We start from the raw sequence: 23,411 nt of genomic DNA, 5'->3' as shown, positions 1-23,411 counted from the left end.
CCCCTTCACACCCAGACATGGGTATATGCTTCGGGATTTCTTCTATTTTATGTCACCCTCTTCCTTCTCCTCATCCTCCACCACCATATAACCAGGGTGACTATCATGCAACGCCCACATAATTTTTTTTGAGGATGTTTATGATGCGCATAGGAACTATTTTTAGAGGCCTACCTCTAACTTCATATATAATATATATGTATACCCCCCCAGGGGTCAATCTTAGATTTGTTAAGCCAAGAGAAATACACTATTGTGTTTGTGTTGACTTGTGAATGTATGTGTATTTCTGTGGCTGGTCAAGAAGAACAGACCAGTATTTGTATAACCCTGATTGTTGTCTTCTCTTTGTTTTGAAACAATTATGTTTGTTACTATGCTAATTGCATAATATACTAAAGCCAGCTAGATGTTTATTCACAAGAGCCCCCTGCTATACCAACTATGTAAATTGATTAAAGGCTCAAACAATGAGACCTGAGCCCTGTGGAATAATACCCTCCCTAATCCTTGACCTGTGGATGTGTATTTCAGAGGACATTGAACTATTTAAGGAACATATGCCTCTGTAGCAGGAGGAGATTAGAGACAGAGTTCAAAGAGACTTTACAAAGAGAATCAAAGATCAGACTCTCTGCAGACCATCAGCTTGGTAGCATGGCTTTATCCAAAGAGACACAGACTCTGCAGTAGAGGAGCCATGGAGCAGAAGGGAGCAGCCAGTGCAGCCTGCGAACCTCAGATATGGCTGAACTCTGTGAACAGGAAAATAAAGCTGGACTCATAAAGTGGATGAGGAGCTCTAATGTATCACTGGTGCAAGAGAATGGAAAAAGGAAATATGATGGCCCTTCTACAGGCTGGCTTGGAGAAATGGTTCTGAAATTTTTATTGGCAATATTCCTCCGGAGATATATGAAGATGCATTGATACCCCTCTTTCAGTCTGTCGGAAATCTGTATGAGTTTTTCTTAATGATGACCTTCAGTGGTCTAATCCGTGGCTTTGCTTATGCATGTTATTTAAAAAAAGGCATTGCTGATCAGGCCATTGCCCAACTCTGTAGTCATGAAATTCAAGGCGCAAAGATCTATGTGTGTCAAAGCACCGAGAAGTGTGAGCTGATGTTGGAAGGACTGCCATTGCTTATGCAAGAAGCTGCATTAGAGGACTTCCTGGGAGAAATGACAGCCGGAGTAGATATGGTTTCCCTCTGTGCCAGACCAAGCTAAAGAATATGGCTGTGGTGGAATACAACTGTCACTGAGAAGCAGCCTTGGACAAGAGCCTTGCGTGTGTGAAGGTTCCCGGACACTCTGTGGCTTCTTTTTTACTGTGGACTGGCTCCAGCAATCGGTAAGACTTAAGATCTGCAATCTGGCTCAATGGCAAAGCCCAATTCTGTTCTCTCTCTGATATCTAACAAACAGGTCATGCTGGAGAAACTAGCATCTACTGCCACTCAGTGTCTTCAGCTCCTTTGTGAGAAACTAATGTTTGGGCAGCCAGTCTACCAAATAATATTCCTGAGATATGGAAATTGTGGATAGCTTCGCTTCTGGTTCTGGGTGCTAATACCAAACCATGGCGTGCCATTCACTGGATATTCCTGGCTGGTTGGAGACAAGCTCATTCCCACTGAAAAGTACCAGCAAGCTAAGGAGATGGTGGCCTCTATCATCATGAAGGAGTTTGCTTGTTGTCTAGGAGACCGACCACCGCTGCTGTCTACCTTGTGTTGAGGCTTGCAAGGATTAAGAGGTTGCATTGACCAGTCTGGTTTTTATCCTAAAGATCCTGATGTGTTTTTATTTATTTATTTATTTTTTTTACGTCTCTTCAAAAGTGTATTGGAGTGCGTCCTAATTTTTGGCAGCCCTTGAAAGTGCTGCATACGCAATAACAGTATAGGAGACCCACTCCTTAATAATGGAAAGGACAATTCAAATAGATTCTATATTCTAGAATATTACTTGTCTTATCTGAAATTCTTTTACGGGTGAGCTATCGCAGGATAGCGTATTACACTGATCCAGCCAGGTATTATTGCCTTATACTGCGTGCTGCAGAAAAAAAAGTACACATCTATTCTACTCCCTATCGATACCGCTGTTAGATGCATTTACAATAGGGACAGGTGCTGCTAGGTGGTATCAGCTCAAGATGAGTGTTCATTCTGGTCACATAAATCTCTTCCACAGTCCACACTTTTTTTTTTATTTGGCCTTATATACAAGTCATGACCCTGCAAAGAATGTTTCTTAACATTTCTTCCAGCAAAATCCATTTTAGCTTTGTTTCTGTATGTTTTATTGTCAGTCCGTAAAAATGGTGTAATACTCTGACAACATTGTTCAGAGATATGTTATTGGTCAGCGACCAAGTGTGAATAGGTTTGAAAAACAGACAACTGGCAGACTTTAAATGGAATGGAGTGTAATATCTGGCACCCTCCCCAAAATGTCACGATTATTACCGCAGTAATATCGGATCACATCTGATGAACATGGTTTTAGGCAGTGGCCTATTAGTATGATATTGTGATATTGAGTACGTGAGCCAGGAGTCTGCTATAGACGTGTCTGCAGTGCATTGCCTTAAGTGTATTGCTTAAGAGTACGTGACCCAACTTTCCCATGCTGATTTCTTCCTTCCTCTGCTCTTACATTCTCATGGTATGTTTTTCAACTAACAACTCCTACCCCATACTCTTATTTATGACCTTTTTTTACTTGGCCCTTCAGTATCCTGCATCTGGCTTAGCCTTAATCAGCTGATCAAGATGAGCACAGACCACTTCCCTCTAATTCACACCTGAATGCATTCTGTAGCACATACAGTAAGGGAAATAAGTATTTGATCCCTTGCTGTTTGTAGCATCGGCGTCTCTGCCCCATGCCAGGCAGAGACGCCGCCCCTCTCACCTCCTCGCTCCCCGCGCGGCGTCCTCCTGCGCTCCTCTTCCTGCTGCTGCTGTCGGCACGCGCTGCTTCCCGGGCACTGTGCTTAGGGCGCGCGCTCCCTCTCTCTTAAAGGGGCAGCGAGCGCCGTCCTAAGGAGTCCCCGGCCAATAGCCGGAGGACCTCCCATATATAAGGCACCTCCTCCAAAATGGAGGTGCCCGAGCAATAGTTGATGCACAGTATACTTACCTCTGCTTCAGCCCTCAGGTCCAGTTGCCAGCCTGGCTACTGTTTCAGTCCGCCAGCCTGACTACTCTCCAGCCCGACAGTCTGTCTTCCGTTCAACCCGCCAGTCTGTCTATGGGCAAGTCCGCCTGCTTACCAGGAAGCACCTGCCAGTTATCTGCCTGCTACCTGCCGTGCCTGCTAGCCCGCTCACCTGGGAGCACTCGCCTGTTACCTGCTAGCCTACCTGGAGTCTCGGCCTTCACTTGCCGTGACCACCTGATAGCCTACCTGGAGGCTCCTGCTCTCACTTGCCGTGACAACCTGCTAGCCTACCTGGAGGCTCGGCCGTCACTTGCCGTGACCACCTGATAGCCTACCTGGAGGCTCCTGCTGTCACTTGCCGTGACAACCTGATAGCCTACCTGGAGGCTCCTGCTGTCACTTGCCGTGACCACCTGTCTGCTAACCTAGAGACTTCAGCCTGCTCTGCCGTCACGTGCCGTGACCACCTGTCAGCTAACCCAGAGACTTCTGCCTGCTTGTTGTGCCCATCCGCTATATCGGTCAGTCCCAGTCATCTGACCCGTGGGAGCCACCTGCTCTCTGACAAGGTCGTCCCCAGAGTAGCACCTGGTCCCTCTGCTCGGGCCCTCCCTGGTCACGGAGTCGTTAGCCGCCGTACGAGCAGGGTAGGTCTGAGTTGATACTTAGTTACGCCCCTCTGGGTCCCTCCTTGCACCTCGGCACAGAGGTTCCACCACCCGGACCCGTAACAGTTTGCTCGGGCCATGGAACCCGGTGGTCCCCAGATCTCCGATCTGCACCAGGAAGTCTTACGTCAGAGAGCTCAACAGGAATCGGTCCTGTCCTTTCTACGGTCTGTTAACTCTGGCCTAGGCGCATTGTCTGACTCGTCTGTATCTATCTCCGGTCCAGTGGTGCCTGTTCCTGCGGCTCCGCAATCCAGTCCCATTATGGCACCCGGCTATGGACCTCGGCTCCTGGCACCTCCACGTTTTGCTGGCGACCCCGCTTTAGCCCGGGGTTTCATAAACCAGGGCACCCTGCACTTTGACCTCTTGGCATACCAGTTCATCTCCGACCGGGCCAAGGTGGCCTTCATCATTTCCCATCTCACTGGGGAGGCACTGACATGGCTAAATCCCCTGTGGGAAAGAGGGGATCCCCTGGTGTCCGACCTGTCGTCTTTCCTCGCTGCTTTCCGGAGAGTCTTCGATGAACCAGGACGGAAAACCTCTTCTGCCTCCTCTCTGCTACGTCTCCGCCAAGAGAGTCTCACCGTGGGCCAATATGCCATACGGTTCCGTACTCTCGCTTCTGAGCTTGCCTGGGAGAACGAGGCTCTGGTGTCTGTCTTCTGGGAGGGTCTTTCCGGTCGGATTAAGGACGAGTTAGCCGGTCAGGACATTCCTACCACCCTGGATGACCTGGTGTCACTAGCTACCCGGATCGACATCCGGTTCCAAGAACGTACCAAAGAGACTACTCGGGAGAGAAAGTTTTCCCGCCTTGCTCCTACTTTCCAGAGACCTGCCTCTCAACCAGTCACTCCCCGGGCGCACTCGCCCGAACCTATGCAGTTCGACCAGACCAAGATGGTCAAATCTCGCCAAGAGTCACGCCGAGACGAGGGAAGCTGTTTCTATTGTGGCAGTAAGGAGCACTTCATCCGTTCCTGCCTGGAGAAGCCGGGAAACGCCAGTGTCTAGGACCGCTCGGAGAGGTTGTCCTAGGCAAAAGTAAGCCCTCTCCAACCCTGACTTTGTACGTCTCTATCTCCTGGGGTGAAAACCGTCACTTTGAAATTGCTCACCTGGATTCTGGAGCTGCTGGAAACCTCAATTCCCAGTCCCTGGTAGAGAGATACCGGATTCCCACCAAACCTCTGGCTGAACCATTGTCCGTCGCCTCCGTGGATGGAAGACTCCTTTCGGTGACCATCCTGCTCGTCACTGAACCCATAACCCTGCAGGTGGGAATGATGCACTCTGAGAAAATCTCCTTCCATGTGCTACCCGGACTCTCCCACTCCCTATTGCTAGGTCTACCCTGGCTCCAGACACATGAACCCGTGCTGAACTGGCAATCCGGTGAAGTACTCCGGTGGGGTCAGGACTGCCACAGGACCTGCCTGGTTCCGGTTCGCCAGGCTCGTCCACCACCTACCCCAGCTAATTTACCCCGTCTTCCGGCTCCTTACTGGTCCTATGCGGATGTCTTCGGTAAAAAGGAAGCAGAGAAACTTCCACCCCATAGGCCATATGATTGCCCGATCGACCTGGTACCTGGCGCCACTTCACCCCGTGGGCGTATTTATCCGTTGTCGGCGGCCGAAACCTGGGCCATGTCTGAATACATTGAGGAGAATCTGGCTAGGGGATTCATCCGGAAATCTACCTCCCCAGCTGGAGCCGGATTCTTCTTTGTCAAGAAGAGGGATGGCTCCCTACACCCCTGTATTGATTATAGAGGACTCAATCAGATCACGGTAAAAAACAAATACCCCCTGCCGCTCATCTCCGAGTTGTTTGATCGCCTTAAGGGCGCCAGGATCTTTTCCAAGTTGGATCTACGTGGAGCGTATAACCTGGTCCGTATCCGTCAAGGAGACGAGTGGAAGACGGCATTCAATACCCGGGACGGTCACTATGAATACCGTGTGATGCCCTTCGGTCTCTGCAATGCTCCCGCCGTCTTCCAAGAATTGGTCAATGACATCTTCCGTGATCTTCTCTACTCCTGCGTGGTGGTATACCTGGACGATATCTTGGTCTTCTCTCCAGATCTTCCCACACACCGGAGGGATGTTCGTCAGGTCCTGCTTAGGCTCAGGCAGAACCACCTCTATGCAAAATACGAGAAGTGCCTCTTTGAGCAGACCTCTCTTCCATTTCTGGGCTATGTCATCTCCCAGACAGGCTTGCGAATGGATCCTGAGAAGCTCTCTGCTGTCCTAAAGTGGCCCCATCCGGAGGGGTTGAAGGCGATTCAGCGATTCCTGGGCTTCGCCAACTACTATCGTCTCTTCATTCCACACTTCTCTTCCCAGACTGCTCCCATATCTGCGCTCACCTGTAAGGGAGCAAATCCCAAGGTATGGTCGCCCGAAGCTGAGGAGGCCTTCCTTTCCTTAAAGCAAGCCTTCTCCTCTGCCCCAGTACTGCACCATCTGGACTGCAACAAACAGTTCTTCCTGGAGGTTGATGCTTCCTCCTCCGGAGCCGGAGCGATGCTCACCCAAAAATCTTCATCCGGGAGAATGGTAACCTGCGGCTTCATCTCCAAACTCTTCTCCTCGTCTGAGCGCAACTACTCCATTGGAGACCGAGAATTGTTAGCCATCAAGTTGGCACTGGAGGAGTGGCGTTACCTGCTTGAAGGGGCTCTATACCCGGTGATCATCTATACGGATCACAAAAATCTGGCATATCTCCAAAATGCCCAAAGACTCAATCCGCGTCAGGCCCGGTGGTCTTTGTTCTTCGCCTGCTTCGACTTCGTCCTACATTTCCTCCCGGCGGACAAGAATGTTAAAGCCGACGCCTTGTCCCGATCCTTCCTGTCCTCCGATCAACAGGAGGAGCCTGTGCACATCATCGACCCCTCCAAGGTGATGAATGTGGCCCCCTTGGATCTTTGTAGCAGTACCAGATCGGAAGAAGGTTCTTCACTGGGGTCATTCATCTAAACTAGCCGGCCATGCTGGCCAGAAAAAGACCTTCCTGCTCATTACCCAGCATTACTTGTGGTCTACCCTGCGCAAGGATGTGGTAGACTTCGTCTCAGCCTGTTCGTCTTGTGCCCGCAACAAAGTTCCCAGACATCTACAAGCCGGTCATCTCCTACCTCTTCCCGTACCTGATGCCCCGTGGCAACACATTGCTATGGACTTTATTACAGATCTCCCTGTCTCTGCCGGTTGTACAGTCATTTGGGTGGTCGCCGACTGCGTTTCTAAAATGGCCCACTTCATCCCTCTGCCTGGTCTCCCGTCTGCATCAGAGCTAGCTAAGGACTTCTTCCTTCATATCTTCCGTCTCCATGGTCTACCCCTCCACATCGTGTCGGATCGAGGGGTTCATTTCACCTTACGCTTCTGGAGAGCTACGTGTAAGCTGCTGGATGTCACCCTGGATTTCTCCTCCACTTACCATCCACAGTCCAATGGTCAAGTGGAGCGGATCAACCAGATCCTTACCGGCTACCTCAGGCACTTTGTTAATGCTCACCATACTGATTGGGTGGACCTCCTACCATGGGCCGAATTCTCCTACAACAACCATGAGAGCGAATCGACTTCCAAGTCCCCGTTCTTTATAGTCTATGGTCAACATCCCCGGATTCCGTTTCCCGTCTCCGCTTCTGTGGATAACCCTGCCGCGGAGTCTTTGGTCAGCGAATTTTCCACCAATTGGGAGAATACTAGGTCCGCACTTCTTCAGTCCTCCGAGCGGATGAAGAGATTTGCTGACAAAAGACGTCTGAATCCGCCTCAATTCCGTCCGGGAGACAAGGTTTGGCTCTCCTCCAAACATGTTCGGCTCAAAATACCCTCCTACAAGTTGGGTCATTGGTTCATCGGTCCATTTGAAGTCCTTAAACAAATCAATCCAGTGGCCTACAAGTTAAAGCTTCCAGCCACCTTACGGATTCCCAACTCCTTCCACGTATCTCTCCTCAAACCAGTTGTCTTTAATTCTTTTTCCAACAATCCAGGTACTTCCCCTGCCCCGGTTTCCGCTGAGGATGTTTTTGAGGTAGAGAATATTCTGGCCACCAAGAGGGTAAGAGGAAAAAACTTTTTTCTGGTGGATTGGAAGGGGTTTGGCCCAGAGGAGAGAATTTGGGAACTCAGGGAGAACATCCATGTCCCTCTTCTCCTTCAAAGATTTCTTTCTGGCCTAAAAAAGAGGGGGCGTAAAGGGGGGGGGGTACTGTAGCATCGGCGTCTCTGCCCCCTGCCAGGCAGAGACGCCGTCCCTCTCACCTCCTCGCTCCCCGCGCGGCGTCCTCCAGCTCTCCTCTTCCTGCTGCTGCTGTCGGCGCGCGCTGCTTCCCGGGCACTGTGCTCCCTCTCTCTCAAAGGGGCCGCGCGCGCCGTCCTAAGGAGTCCCCGGCCAATAGCCGGAGGACCTCCCATATATAAGGCACCTTCTCCAAAATGGAGGTGCCCGAGCAATAGTTGATGCACAGTATACTTACCTCTGCTTCAGCCCTCAGGTCCAGTTGCCAGCCTGACTACTGTTCCAGTCCGCCAGCCTGACTACTCTCCAGCCCGACAGTCTGTCTTCCGTTCAACCCGCCAGTCAATCTATGGGCAAGTCCGCCTGCTTACCAGGAAGCACCTGCCAGTTACCTGCCTGTTACCTGCCGTGCCTGCTAGCCTGCTCACCTGGGAGCACTCGCCTGTTATCTGCCTGCTACCTGCCATGCCTGCTAGCCCGCTCACCTGGAAGCACTCGCCTGTTACCTGCTAGCCTACCTGGCGGCTCGGCCGTCACTTGCCGTGACCACCTGATAGCCTACCTGGAGGCTCCTGCTGTCACTTGCCGTGACCACCTGCTAGCCCACCTGGAGGCTCAGCCATCACTTGCCGTGACCACCTGATAGCCTACCTGGAGGCTCCTGCTGTCACTTGCCGTGACCACCTGATAGCCTACCTGGAGGCTCCTGCTGTCACTTGCCGTGACCACCTGCTAGCCCACCTGGAGGCTCAGCCATCACTTGCCGTGACCACCTGATAGCCTACCTGGAGGCTCCTGCTGTCACTTGCCGTGACCACCTGATAGCCTACCTGGAGGCTCCTGCTGTCACTTGCCGTGACCACCTGTCTGCTAACCTAGAGACTTCAGCCTGCTCTGCCGTCACGTGCCGTGACCACCTGTCAGCTAACCCAGAGACTTCTGCCTACTTGTTGTGCCCATCCGCTATACCGGTCAGTTCCAGTCATCTGACCCGTGGGAGCCACCTGCTCTCTGACAAGGTCATCCCCAGAGTAGCACCTGGTCCCTCTGCTCGGTCCCTCCCTGGTCACGGAGTCGTTAGCCGCCGTACGAGCAGGGTCGGTCTGAGTTGATACTTAGTTACGCCCCTCTGGGTCCCTCCTTGCACCGCGGCACAGAGGTTTCACCACCCGGATCCGTAACACTGTTTTTGTAAGTTTGCCCACTGACAAAGACATGAACAGTCTAAAATTTTAAGGGTAGGTTAATTTTAACATTGAGAGATAGAATATCCCAAAAAGAATCAAGAAAATCACATTGTACATATAAATTAGATATTTTTTTTTGCATTTTGCAGTGAAAAATAAGTATTTGATCCCCTACAGACCATTATGAGTTCTGTCGACTACAGAGCAGTTAGACGCTCCTAATCAACTTGTTACCTGCATTAAAGACAGTTGTCTTACATAGTCACCTGTATAAAAGACTCCTGTCCACAAACTCAAATAATCAGTCAGACTCTAACCTCTACAACATGGGCAAGACCAAAGAGCTTTCTAAGGATGTCAGGGACAAGATCATAGACCTGCGAAAAAAACGGAATGGGCTACAAAACTATAAGTAAGACAATGGGTGAGAAGGAGACAACTGTTGGTGCAACAGTAAGAAAATGGAAGAAATACAAAATGACTGTCAATCGACATCGATCTGGGGCACCATGCAAAATCTCACCTGTTGGGGTATCCTTGATCATGAGGAAGGTGAGAGATCAGCCTAAAACTACACGAGGGGAACTTGTTAATGATCTCAAGGCAGCTGGGACCACAGTCACGAAGAAAACCATTGATAACACATTACGCCTTAAACTTTTAAAATCCTGCAGTGCCCGCAAGGTCCCCCTGCTCAAGAAGGCACAAGTGCAGGCTCGTCTGAAGTTTGCCAATGAACACATTGATGATTCTGTGAGTTATTGGGAGAAGCTGCTGTGGTCAGATGAGACAAAAATTGAGCTCTTTGGAATTAACTCAACTCGCTGTGTTTGGAGGAAGAAGAAGGATGAGTACAACACTAAGAACATTGTCCCAACCGTGAAGCATGGTGGGAGGTATATGACCCCAAGGCAATAGGGTCTAGGAGAGGGGGAAAGACAAAAAACACGGGCGCAGATCTAAGTGCAGATGATTTAGTTCAACTCTTTTTTTTATTTATTAAAAGCTGATTTGCTCACCTTTGATGTAGCTTGTGGCATAGCGTATCGACCTATTAGGTCTGACTGGGATGCCTTGTCTCCTTGATGTGCAGCTATAGTCTGGATACAATGGATCTCTCAGCCAGGAGACAGTGGAATGAAGATCAGGAAAAAATAAAAAGATTCATCCAGTCTATTCAGCGCTCCCAAACAACAGGCACCAGGTAGAAGTATTATACATCATCAGAAATTTACTTAGGATAAAAATCATTAAAAAACAATACATAGAACAACGCGTTTCGGCTATATATTTAAACAATAGCCTTCCTCAGGTAAGATATTGCTTTACAGACTGCTGGAGTTATATAGTCTATATAGGTCCACTTGAATAAATTAATTATGTTAAATGGTCCAGACCTGGTGGTTCTTCATCAGCTTAATTGCTGCTTAATGGTTTTAAGTATGCAGCTTTAGCTTATCCTTGTTTCTTTTGTTGTTATAGGTATACTTAAAATACATGATAAAATATATATTGTGAAAAACACACACACGCATAAAAACATTAGAAACATTAGTTTACGTATATACAGCATGTGTGGACATATAGAATTTATATACAGTATAGACCAAAAGTTTGGACACACCTTCTCATTTAAAGATTGTTCTGTATTTTCATGACTTTGAAAATTGTACATTCACACTAAAGGCATCAAAACTATGAACTAACACATGTGGAATTATATACTTAACAAAAAAGTGTGAAACAACTGAAAATATGTCTTATATTCTAGGTTCTTCAAAGTAACCAACTTTTGCTTTGATGACTGCTTTGCACACTCTTGGCATTCTCTTGATGAGCTTCAAGAGGTAGTCACCGGAAATGGTTTTCACTTCACAGGTGTGCCCTGTCAGGTTTAATAAGTGAATAAGTGGGATTTCTTGCCTTATAAATGGGGTTGGGACCATCAGTTGTGTTGTGCAGAAGTCAGGTGGATACACAGCTGATAGTCCTACTGAATAGACTGTTAGAATTTGTATTATGGCAAGAAAAAAGCAGCTAAGTAAAGAAAAACGAGTGGCCATCATTACTTTAAGAAATGAAGGTCAGTCAGTCCGAAAAATTGGGCAAACTTTGAAAGTGTCCCCAAGTGCAGTTGCAAAAACCATCAAGCGCTATAAAGAAACTGGCTCACATGAGGACTGCCCCAGGAACGGAAGACCAAGAGTCACCTCTGCTTCTGAGGATAAGTTTATCCGAGTCACCAGCCTCAGAAATCGCAGGTTAACAGCAGCTCAGATTAGAGACTAGGTCAATGCCACACAGAGTTCTAGCAGCAGACACATCTCTACAACAACTGTTAAGAGGAGACTTTGTGCAGCAGGCCTTCATGGGAAAATAGCTGCTAGGAAACCACTGCTAAGGACAGGCAACAAGCAGAAGAGACTTGTTTGGGCTAAAGAACACAAGTAATGGACATTAGACCAGTGGAAATCTGTGCTTTGGTCTGATGAGTCCAAATTTGAGATCTTTGGTTCCAACCACCGTGCCTTTGTGCAACGCCGAAAAGGTGAACGGATGGACTCTACATGCCTCGTTCCCATCGTGAAGCATGGAGGAGGTGTGAAGGTGTGGGGATGCTTTGCTGGTGACACTGGTGGGGATTTATTCAAAATTGAAGGTATACTGAACCAGCATGGCTACCACAGCATCTTGCAGCAGCATGCTATTCCATCCGGTTTGCGTTTAGTTGGACCATCATTTATTTTTCAACAGGACAATGACCCCAAACACACCTCCAGGCTGTGTAAGGGCTATTTGACCAAGAGGGAGAGTGATGGGGTGCTACGTCAGATGACCTGGCCTCCACAGTCACCAGACCTGAACCCAATCGAGATGGTTTGGGGTTAGCTGGACCGCAGAGTAAAGGCAAAAGGGTCAACAAGTGCTAAGCATCTCTGGGAACTCCTTCAAGATTGTTGGAAGACCATTTCCGGTGACTACCTCTTGAAGCTCATCAAGAGAATGCCAAGAGAGTGCAAAGCAGTCATCAAAGCAAAAGGTGGCTACTTTGAAGGACCTAGAATATAAGACATATGTTCATATTTTCAGTTGTTTCACACTTTTTTGTTACGTATATAATTCCACATGTGTTAATTCATAGTTTTGATGCCTTCAGTGTGAATGTACAATTTTCAAAGTCATGAAAATACAGAAAAATCTTTAAATGAGAATTCGTGCAGTCCACACTCAAGAGTCTATCATGTTTCTCTAATAGGTATTTACCCCTGTGCCGTGGATGTGAAGCATGGTGGGGGAAACTTTATACTTTGGGGGTGCTTTTCTGCAAAGGGGACTTGACGACTGCACCGTACTGAAGGGAAGATAGACGGGGTCATGTATCGTGAGATTTTGGCCAACAACCTCCTTCCCTCAGTAAGAGCATTGAAGATGAGTCGTGGCTGGGTCTTACAGCAAGACAATGACCCAAAACATACAGCCAAGGCAACAAAGGAGTGGCTCAAAAAGAAGCACAGTAAGGTCATGGAGACGCCTAGCCAGTCTCCAGACCTTAATCCCATAGAAAACTTTTGGAGGGAGTTGAAGCTCCTAGTTGCCAAGAGATAGCCTCAAAATCTTAATGATTTAGAAATGAAGTGCAAAGAGGAGTGGACCAAAACTCCTCCTGACATGTGCGCAACTACAAAAAAATGTTTGACTGCTGTGCTTGCCAACAAGGGTTTTGCCACCAAATATTAAGTGTTGTTTGCCAGAGGGATCAAATACTTATTTCTCACTGCAAAATGCAAAAAAATATCTAATTTATACAATGTGATTTTCTTGATTTTTTTTTGGGATATTATATCTCTCAATGTTAAAATTAACCTACCCTTAAAATGATAGACTGTTCATGTGTTTGTCAGTGAGTAAACTTACAAAAACAGCAAGGGATCAAATACTTTTTTCCCCCACTGTATATTGTGAGCAAGGAGTCTGCTATAGACGAGTCTGCAGTGCATTGCCTTAAGTGTATTGCTTAAGTGTGAGAAATATGAATTATACCTGAATTGAACCTGAAGGGAACTGAAGGTAACTGGATACTTGGACACTGTAAACATTGTTTGTGTTTGTTTTCTCTCTCACCTCCTTAATCCTTCACTTTTTACAACCACCTCTAATCCCTACACCTAGTAATGAACTCTTCATCTCTCCCTCCATCCTTCCCATTCATCTCACCTGCTCCTCAGAACTATTCCTCAACATTTAATCCTGTGTCTCTAAGCACAGACAGCCACCACATGGTCTCTTCTGCTCCCACCTACTAACACTTTCTCTGCTCCTCTTCACTGCCAGCAATATCTCTCCTGGCCCTCCTCACCACATCTCCACAGTCACTTCCACCTGCTATCCACGATCTATCACAAACTCTCACAACCCTTCTAACCTCATACACATCCGCCCAGCCCCCGCTTCCCCAGTGCCACTAACAGGAGCTCTATGGAACGCTCACTTCGTCTGCAACAAACTTTCCTACATCCATGATCTTTTCATCACTAACAAACTTTCTTTAATCGGCATCACCGAAACCTGGCTCACCCCCTCTAACACTGCCTCTCCAGCTGCACTTTCATACGGTGGATTCCACCTTTCACACACCACCCGCTCTATTGGCAAGCATGGTGGAGGAGTAGACTTTCTCCTGCCAGATAAGTGCTCCTTCACCCAAATCCTACTGCCCCCTCAGTTACTCTCCTCTCTTTTGAAGTGCACTGTGTACGCATCTACTCCCCCTCCAAGCTTCAACTGGCTATCATTTACCGCCCCCCAGGACCAGCCACCACCTTCCCAGACCATTTCACTGCCTGGATACTTCATTTCCTTTCCGCTGACATCCCCACTATCATCATGGGCAACTTCAACATCCTCATTGACTCTTCTCTCTCAGCTGCCTCTAAGCTTCTATCCCTCACTTCCTCCTTCAGCCTTACTCAATGGTCTTCCGCAGCCACTTACAAAGACGCCCACACACTGGACCTCATCTTCACCCGCCTCTGTTCCCTGTCTAACCTTCTAACTCACCCATCCCTCTTTCTGACCACAACCTACTTACATTCTCTACCCTCTTCTCTCCAGGTCAACAATCCCCACTCCACAAAGTTGCACACCCTCACAGAAATCTTAAACACTTTGACATACACTCACTCTGAATTCCTCCTCCCTCTTACAGACATCAGTTCCTTACATGATGCAGATGTTGCCGCTGTTTTATTTAACACCACAACAGCTCCAGCTCTCAATTCGGTTGCCCCCTCACACATACCAAAGCTTGCACAATCAACAGGCAACCCTGGCACACCAGCCTAACCAAAGAACTGCATCGGGCCTCCAGGGTTGCTGAGCGTAGATGGAAAAGGTCCCACTCCAATGAGCACTTCATCACATTCAAACAGTCCCTCACTACCTTCAAGTCCAAACTCACTGCATCAAAACAAACATACTTCTCATCTCTCACATCCTACCTGTCTCACAACCCTAAACAACTATTCAACACCTTCAATTCTCCCCCCCCGCGCCTCCTCCCTCTCCTCTCATCTCAACCAAAGACTTTGCCTCATTCTTCAAGCAGAAGATTGACACCATCAGACAATGTTTTTGCCTAAAGTCCCACCAGCCCCTCCCCACACCTTCTCAATCCTCCTCCAAAACCAGTTTCTCCACCATTATGGAAGATCAAATTTCCTCTTTACTCTCCAAATCACACCTCACCACCTGTGAACTTGACCCAATCCCGTCCCACCTCATCCCCAACCTTACCACTATCTTCATCCCAACCCTAACCCATCTTTTCAACCTGTCACTAACAACTGGCATCTTCCCCTCATGCTTCAAACATGCCTCGATCACACAAAAAGCCCTCCCTTGACCCATTCTCTCTGACAAGCTACCGCCCCATATCCCTTCTCCCCTATGCCTCAAAACTACTGGAACAACATGTCCACTTTTAACTGTGATCCCACCTCTCCTCCTGCTCTCTCTTTGACGGCCTCCAATCTGGCTTCCGACTGCACCATTCTACTGAAACTGCCCTGACTAAAGTCACCAATGACCTACTAACCGCCAAATCCAAGAGACACTACTCTGTCCTCCTCCTCCTCGACCTGTCATCTGCCTTCGACACAGTGGACCATTCCCTATCACCACAGACTCTCTCATCTCTCAGCATCACAGACTTGGCCCTATCTTGGATCTCTTCGTACATAACAGACAGGACATTCAGCGTCTTCCACTCACACACCACCTCCTCATCTCGCCCCCTATCTGTCGGTGTCCCCCAAGGTTCAGTCCTAGGACCTCTGCTCTTCTCCATCTACACCTTTGGCCTGGGACAGCTCATAGACTCTCACGGCTTTCAGTATCACCTGTAGGCTGATGACACACAGATCTACCTCTCCGGACCTTATATCTCCTTCCTACTAAGCAAAATCCCACAATGTCTGTCCGCTACTTCATCCTTCTCTGTTAGATTTCTAAAACTTAACATGGATAAAACTGAACTCATCATCTTTCCACCATCTCATTCATCCCCCCCACCTGACCTATATATCAACATCAATGGCTGCCCACTCTCCCCAGTCCCTCAGGCTCGCTGCCTTGGGGTAACACTGGACTGTAATCTCTCCTTCAAACCTCATATCCAAGCCCTTTCCACTTCCTACTCCAACTCAAGAATATCTCCCGGATCCGTGCATTCCTCAACCACGAATCTGCAAAAACACTAGTGCACGCCCTCATCATCTCCCGCCTCGACTACTGCAACCTCCTGCTCTGTGGCCTCCCCTCTAACACTCTCGCACCCCTCCAATCTATCCTAAACTCTGCTGCCCTGCTAATCTACCCAGGGGTGGATTCAGTGCCCCGGGCAGTTTAGAAGGTGTGGGCACCCCCACAGGTACCCGATGTATCACGTGGCATGTCACATGATAGGTCATGTGACTAACACACAGATGCTTTGGTCACATCTGTAGACGGAAAATGATGGAAATTTTTTTCCATTATGTACCCAGCCCTATACATAACATAGCGCTACATATAGTAGAGCAGCGGTGGGAGATTAATTTCTTTGAGGGGCCACATGAGAGACCGTGACTGTTGTGGAAGCCGAACCAATAGGCTGAAATTAATTCTGCTCAATATTAATAATATTAACAAAATAATTAAAAAATATATATTCATTGTATGACTTAATATTGAGCAGAATTAAGTATGCTGACATCCCCCTATATACGGTATGAGCCCCCACATAACTCCCTAGATACAGTATGAGCCCCCACATAGCTCCCTAGATACAGTATGAGCCCGCACATAGCTCCCTAGATACAGTATGAGCCCCCACATAGCTCCCTAGAGACAGTATGAGCCCGCACATAGCTCCCTAGATACAGTATGAGCCCCCACATAGCTCCCTAGATACAGTATGAGCCCCCACATAGCTCCCTAGATACAGTATGAGCCCCACACATAGCTCCATAGATACAGTATGAGCCCCCGCATAGCTCCCTAGATATAGTATGAACCCCGCATAGCCCCCTATATACAATATGAGCCTGCACATAGCCCCCTATATATAGTATGAGCCCCCACATAGCTCCCTATATACAGTATGAGCCCGTACATAGCTCCCTATATACAGTATGAGCCCCCTCATAGCCCCCTATTTACAATATGAGCCCACACATAGCCTCCTATATATAGTATGAGCCCCCACATAGCTCCCTATATACAGTATGAGCCCTTACATAGCTCCCTATATGCAGTATGAGCCCCACATAGCTCCCTATATACAGTATGAGCACCCACATAGCTCCCTATATACAATATGAGCCCGTACATAGCTCCCTATATACAGTATGAGCACCCACATAGCTCCCTATATACAGTATGAGCCCCCACATAGCTCCCTACATACAATATGAGCCCGTACATAGCTCCTTATATACAGTATGAGCACCCACATAGCTCCCTATATAAAGTATGAGCCCCCACATAGCTCCCTAGATACAGTATGAGCCCCCACATAGCTCCCTAGATACAGTATGAGCCCCCACATAGCTCCCTAGATACAGTATGAGCCCCACACATAGCTCCATAGATACAGTATGAGCCCCCACATAGCTCCCTAGATATAGTATGAACCCCGCATAGCCCCCTATATACAATATGAGCCTGCACATAGCTCCCTATATATAGTATGAGCCCCCACATAGCTCCCTATATACAGTATGAGCCCCCTCATAGCCCCCTATTTACAATATGAGCCCACACATAGCCTCCTATATATAGTATGAGCCCCCACATAGCTCCCTATATACAGTATGAGCCCTTACATAGCTCCCTATATACAGTATGAGCCCCACATAGCTCCCTATATACAGTATGAGCACCCACATAGCTCCCTATATACAATATGAGCCCGTACATAGCTCCCTTCTCTGATCGACTGTCGGTTCCACAGCCAGCTCAGAGAATGGTGGAATGCAAAGTGCAGCTACCTGGGAGTTACCTCTGACCACCGAATGAGGTGGCCCGAAGGCACCCCCCTGACGGCTGTACCCCGGTCACATGCCCCCCCAGATTCCCCTAGGTATGGCCCTGTACAGTTTATATGACAATACATGACTGGCATCTATAATATAATCAGGGATGTGTCCTTCTGCCAGAAGCCTCTATAGACTGCGCAAGCGCAATACCAACGCAGTCTGGCCACAGACAGAAAGACACATCCATGTCCCAGACAGGGATGAGGAGTGTGGTGCCGGAGATTGAGGTATGCAAAGGTACCATAAACCCATACCTGTTCGGTCCTGTCATCTCTGGAGAGGCAGGGGGAGGAGTGTGCGATTTCCAGGGCTATTTTAGTGAAGACAAATATGAACAGTGTCTTCGACAAAATGGAGAGCGTGGTATGCGCATGCACGTACTTTGGCGCCATTTTGTTGAATACACTCTGCACATTTTTATTCATTCAAATGAAACCGGATATCGCGCTATGCGGACATGGGGTGCATGGACCAGGGTGAAGGGGGAGCATATACCAGGATAAGGGACCAGGATGGGGGGCATATACCAGGATGGGGGGGGAGCATGGACCAGGATGGGAGAGCATATACCAGGATGGGGGAGCATATACCAAGATGGGAGGAAGCATGGACCAGGATGGGGGAACAGGATGGGGAAGCATATACCAGGATGGGGGAGCATATACCAGGATGGGGAAGCATACACCAGGATGGGGGAGCATATACCAGGATGGGGGAGCATATACCAGGACGAGGGGAAGCATGGACCAGGATGGGGGAGCGTATACCAGGATGGGGGAAAGCATGGACCAGGATGGGGGAGCATATACCTGGATGGGGGAGCATATACCAGGATGGGGAAGCATAAACCAGGATGGGGGAGCATATACCAGGATGGGGGAGCATATACCAGGACGAGGGGAAGCATGGACCAGGATCAGGGAGCATATACCAGGATGGGGGAAAGCATGGACCAGGATGGGGGAGCATATACCAGGATGGGGGAGCATATACCAGGATGGGGGAGCATATACCAGGACAAGGGGAAGCATGGACTAGGATGGGGGAGCATATACCAGGATGGGGGGAAGCATGGACCAGGATGGGGAAGCATACACCAGGATGGGGGAGCATATACCAGGACGGGGGCGCATATACCAGGACGGGGGCGCATATACCAGGATGGGGGAGCATATACCAGGACGAGGGCGCATATACCAGGATGGCGGAGCATATACCACTATGGGGGACCAGGATGGGGGAGCATATACCAGGATGGGGAGAAGAATGGATCAGGATGGGGGAGCATATACCAGGATGGGGGACCAGGATGGGGGAGCATATACCAGGATGGAGGACCACATTCCAGGATGGGGTAAAGCATGGACCAGGATGGGGGACCAGGATGGTGGAGCATATACCAGGATGGGGCGAAGCATGGACCAGGATGGGGGAGCATATACCAGGATGGGGGAGAAGCATGGACCAGGATGGGGGAGAAGCATGGACCAGGGTGGGGGACCAGGATGGGGAAGCATACACCAGAATGGGGGACCAGGATGGGGGAGCATATACCAAGATGGGGGAGCAGGATGGGCAAGCATACACCAGGATGGGGGATCAGGACGGGGAAGCATACACCAGGATGGCAGACCAGGATGGGGGAGCATATACCAGGATGGGGGAGCATATACCAGGATGGGGGACCAGGATGGGGAAGCATATACCAGGATGGGGGACCAGGATGGGGGAGCATATACCAGGATGGAGGACCACATTCCAGGATGGGGTAAAGCATGGACCAGGATGGGGGACCAGGATGGTGGAGCATATACCAGGATGGGGCGAAGCATGGACCAGGATGGGGGAGCATATACCAGGATGGGGGAGAAGCATGGACCAGGATGGGGGAGAAGCATGGACCAGGTTGGGGGACCAGGATGGGGAAGCATACACCAGAATGGGGGACCAGGATGGGGGAGCATATACCAAGATGGGGGAGCAGGATGGGCAAGCATACACCAGGATGGGGGATCAGGATGGGGAAGCATACACCAGGATGGCAGACCAGGATGGGGGAGCATATACCAGGATGGGGGAGCATATACCAGGATGGGGGACCAGGATGGGGAAGCATATACCAGGATGGGGGAGCATATACCAAGACGGGGACGCATATACCAGGATAGGGGAGCACATACTAGGATGGGGAAGCATATACCAATATAAAAGCTTGCCACCCGGGCGTAGAACTTGTTCAATAGCTAGTATGATATACTGTGATACAGACATTAGATGTTATATACTATACACATTGTTATTTCCCATCTGATGTCTCTACCATAGTATACCATACAGTAATCTGTATACTTGATGAGATTTTTTGTACATGGAGCAGTATAGTATTGTTAGAACCTTAGGGGCTCAGTGTGATTTATTGCAGGACTCTGAATTTTCCTGCAGATCTGGTGACGCTGGAGCCGATGACCTGGTACTGACAGCGCGACCTGATCTGCAGCAAAGGTCAGACTCCTGCAATAAGTCACTGTGCCCCAGCAGAGCGGCCGCTGACCTGACACTAAGGGATCCGTGTGCACTCATCAGGAGGGGAGCAGCGTCCTGCAGCCCCCTCCTCACTCCAGACATCCTGCCCTGGGCTCGACCTCGCATTTACTATTTACTGCCATCCACTGATGCAGGAGCTCCTCTCTGGCAGGCTGAAGTTAAGCAGCTCCAGGCGCCGCTGTGTGATGTCAGTCCTGGAGACGCAGCACACAGCGTGCAGGGGGCGAGTCTGTCTCCCTGATGCGGCCGGCGTCTAATGGTACAGTGCGGTCCCCCCTGCCCCTGCCTCTGCAGAAAACATTATAATGAGGGCGATCTGGCCATGGGCCCCCCCGGAGCCTCGGGCCCCAGGGAGTAGCCCAGATCGTCCTCATTATAATCCGCCTATGAATCCACCTGTCCCCTCGCTATTTCCCGGCCTCTCCTCTCTGTCAATCCCTTCACTGGCTCCCCATTGCCCAGAGACTCCAGTTCAAAACCCTAACCTGGTATACAAAGCCATCCACAATCTGTCTCCTCCGTATATCTCTGACCTAGTCTCCCGCTACATACCTGCACGAAACCTCCGATCCTCACAAGATCTCCTTCTCTACTCCCCTCTAATCTCCTCCTCCCACAATCGCATACAAGATTTCTCCCGTGCTTCCCCCCTACTCTGGAACTCTCTACCCCAACACATCAGACTCTCGCCTACCATGGAAGCCTTCAAAAGGAGCCTGAAGACCCACCTCTTCCGACAAGCCTACAATCTGCAGTAACCACCGCTCCACGACATTGCTGCACGAACAGCTCTACCCTCACCTACTTTATCCTCATCCATCCCTTGTAGACTGTGAGCCCTCGCGGGCAGGGTCCTCGCTCCACCATACCACTGCACGACCAGCTCTACCCTCACCTACTGTATCCTCACCCATCCCTTGTAGACTGTGAGCTCTTGCGGGCAGGGTCCTCGCTCCACCATACCACTGCACGACCAGCTCTACCCTCACCTACTGTATCCTCACCCATCCCTCGTAGATTGTGAGCCCTCGCGGGCAGGGTCCTCGCTCCACCATACCGCTGCACGACCAGCTCTACCCTCACCTACTGTATCCTCACCCATCCCTTGTAGACTGTGAGCCCTCGAGGGCAGGGTCCTCGCTCCACCATACCGCTGCACGACCAGCTCTACCCTCACCTACTGTATCCTCACCCATCCCTTGTAGACTGTGAGCCCTCGAGGGCAGGGTCCTCGCTCCTCCTGTACCAGTCGCTGTCACATTGTGTTCAAGATTATTTTGTTGTTATTTTGTAATTGTTTTGCTATGTATACCCCTTTTTCACATGTAAAGCGCCATGGAATAAATGGCGCTATAACAATAAATAATAGTAATAATAATAATAATATTGGTCAGCGACCTAGTGTGAATAGGTTTGAACAACACACAACTGGCAGCCTTTAAATAGAGTGTAATATTTGTCACGCTCCAAAAAATGTCACGATTGTTACCGCAGTAATATTGGATCACGTGTGATGACCACGGTTTTAGGCAGTGGCGTAAGAGATGTGGTATTGGTCAGCGACTAAGTGTGAAAAGGTTGAACAACACACAACTGGAGTGTGATATTTGGCACGCTTCCCAAAATGTCAGGATTATTACCGCAGTAATATGGGATCACGTCTGATGATGGAAAAGTTTCTCTGCTTCCACAACACAGCAATGCGAATAAAATATAGCTGTGTATTCTGCTTACAAGCAAATGGAGCAGTAAAATTGTGCACTCTGAATTGCTTTTTAAGCAAATAATCAGGATTAACAGCAAAAAAAAAATCAGCCCTGATATCTAGGGCTATGGATATCTGTAACAGCAGACAGAACGTGCACTGGACCCTATTCTGCTCATACACTCCCCACAAACCCTGCCTGCCTAACTTCTGCTATCACCAGGATTACTAGTACATGCAGCTGGATTAGTCCTCAGAAGGACTGTTAGTTCAGAAGGATATATAGGTATGTTGTGGAATATGTAACACCTCACTAATAAAACACCAATTCTGTCCCTCACTCAGCAGCACCTCTCCCTACTCTGCCTGTTTCCGGGGTAGACTGTGATGAGCATAGGGTCACCGGGTCTTATATAGACCCAATGACGCTACGCGGCCAGCCAATCACTGTAATGCCACAACCAGCATGGCTACGGCATTACAGTGAGTGGCAGGCAATTCCTGCATGTTTATTCGCTGTTAAAACAGCGGCAAACATTCGGGGTGCGGACTCGAGCTCCCGCCCGAGCATCCCGGAAGTACTCGCCGAGCATGTCGAGCAGTGAGCTTCTCGGGCGAGAACAGAGCAGGAGCGAGCACGCTCGCTCATCACTAATAAATATGTCTAGATAATTGTAAAGAATAGGAGAATCAATCTGGCCCATACTAAACTCGTTGCAGACATGATTGGCTCTGTGTGCTTATCTACACGGTGGATGGGTGCAGGAGCTCTACTCCGATCTCATACTCAGACCAGACTAGTGCATGCTGTGATCAGCGTGAAAACTTGTGGTTATTGGATCTGTGTGCTAAGCACACCAACAGCACTCTAACCAAAAATACGTCTGTTTGAATGAGCTCTTTGGCTCAGTGGTCTCTTTTTAGCATATACACTAGGATACATATACAGTATACAGACATACATTAAAGGGTTTTTTCCAGCCTAAAAGTATTGCAGTCACTGCACACTGTGAGGATCCGATGGTGTCCGATGCGTATTGCGTACTTGCAGTCACATGCAGTTCCCAGCACATAGAGTGACTGCAGACTTTTAATTTTAGTCCGGACAACCCCTTTAATCAGATACCTCCTTTGGTTTCCATACAGTGGTTCCGTCACCCATTTTAACAAAAATGTAAATGTTTAATGCACGCGTTTTAGAGTATACCGTTATGTGCAGTAGTGCAGTCTACCTGTCACGGGTTTACCACGACAGAGAGCGGTCAGAAGACCACAGCGTTTGA

General features: G+C 49.0%; 1 pseudogene; it reads left to right on the top strand.

Annotated features, from left to right (window-relative positions):
- Positions 1-744: 744 nt before the first annotated feature.
- LOC141222272 (dead end protein homolog 1-like) lies at positions 745-1,742 on the top strand (annotated as a pseudogene).
- The last annotated feature ends 21,669 nt before the right edge of the window (positions 1,743-23,411 follow it).

This window comes from Phyllobates terribilis, unplaced genomic scaffold, assembly GCF_046119375.1.
Source record: "Phyllobates terribilis strain yellow unplaced genomic scaffold, ASM4611937v1 Scaffold_358__1_contigs__length_1942743, whole genome shotgun sequence".
In the NCBI taxonomy this organism is placed as follows: domain Eukaryota; kingdom Metazoa; phylum Chordata; class Amphibia; order Anura; family Dendrobatidae; genus Phyllobates; species Phyllobates terribilis.
The sequence above is the reverse complement of the archived record's forward strand: the minus strand, read 5'-3'. Positions and strand labels throughout refer to the sequence as shown.